We start from the raw sequence: 1,625 nt of genomic DNA, 5'->3' as shown, positions 1-1,625 counted from the left end.
GTACGATCACAGTTCCTTATATGTAAGTAAAGAGATTTCCTGCCTCAAGGTGTTACAATTTAAAGGAATTCTTTAAAGACAGCTATGGGAAAAATAACATCGGGGAAGCTAAAACACATGCACTTGGTGCATCAGCCCCATCGTGTTACTTGGGACAGCAATTTCCTCCACCAGTAGCTCACCCAGCTTTTGCTTGTTCAGCTTTCTCATCCTTTTCATGTCACCCAGGACAGGTCCAGCATCTGTTAGGGAACAGAGGTTATTAAATGAATATCCACCACCAGCTAGGAAGCACTTCCCAAGCGACAGCTCCTCCTGTTCTTCCACTTGGCATCTCTCAGGCCCTACAGTCCTTTTTCCCCTTCAGAATAAGGAAACAGCTCTGACCATATCCCAAAGCTTTGCAAAGAACTCATTCTCAATTTTGTGCAAAGATGAATTCTTCTGCCTACAAAACCAACTTGCTGGCCCACGCCATTAGGATCTCTGCCTCTTGATCATGAGCATGCTCCTTGCATGAAACAAGTATTTTGGCTGAAATGTCTTGCCCTGCGTTTGCTGCTGAGCCTGGGCCTCCTGGGCAGGGGCGAGGTTACCGGTGGGGAAGTGGAGCTGTGGTGCAGGGTGTGACTCACCGCCGTGGCGCACAGGTAGCGCCTGGGTGTGTGGGCAAGGCTTCAGCCAAACCCGGGTGTCCCCTGGGGCTGTCTGTAGGGGAGCTTGGAGGGGCAGTACAGTGCCTCACGCCCAGCAGGTTAACAGGAGACACAAAGCAGTAGGTTTTGTTCCCAGAGGTTTCCCTAAACAGCTGAGGCGGTATTTAAACTACTGAGGCGGCATATGAGCAGATCTTACTTTTCACAGAGCTTGGTGGGGGGTCCGTCAGGGACAGGGTTATCACGTTAGCAATTAAAAGCAAATGCACAAACCCCCTCCTGCCCAGTTGTCCTGCTACTGTGGCACGGACCCAGTTTTCCGCAGGGAAGGGTGGCACTTCCCTCTTCCCAGCTGGAATCCAAGCACCCGTCAGCCTTCCAGGTCTGATTTCCCAGCTCAGGTCTCTCACCACAAGTAGACCCAGCTTAGGATTTCAGCTGTTTGAGGCCAATCCTTTGTGTAAGAGAAGTTGTGGCTTGATTTTATTTTATTTTTTGGTCGCTTTGGGAATCACGCGGCCGGACGGGGCTTTTCCCCGGTGCCATGTGCAGTCGCCGCCAGTCACGCGCGCCGAAGCCAAGCGCGATCCCGGGCGCGAGGCTGAAGCGCAGCCCAGCGTGGGGGCACGGGACCTCCCCGGGGACGCTCCCGAGACCCAGCGGGATGTGTCACCGGGTCGGCAGGCATCAATTTTCACAAGTATGGAGAGAATCATGTAGCAGAACTCCGTGACGTCCGTTTTCTAATTTGCCGTCTTTAATGAAATTGGATAATTGCAGGTACTGGCTATGGCACCCCTGCTACTTCATTTTTTTATTATTGTTGTTGAAGAGGCATCTGCTAAACATTACTAACTTCTCAGTGGTGGTGACGAGGCTGCTGTTAGGTGGAGAAAACCACCGCCTCAACACGGCTCCGCTCCGGACGAGCTCTGCGACGCCCACGGGCCCAGGCCCGCCGCCCGAGCC

The sequence above is a fragment of the Egretta garzetta genome, unplaced genomic scaffold (assembly GCF_000687185.1).
Source record: "Egretta garzetta isolate BGI_Z169 unplaced genomic scaffold, ASM68718v1 scaffold62, whole genome shotgun sequence".
Taxonomy (NCBI): Eukaryota; Metazoa; Chordata; class Aves; order Pelecaniformes; family Ardeidae; genus Egretta; species Egretta garzetta.
This window is presented reverse-complemented; position numbering follows the sequence as displayed.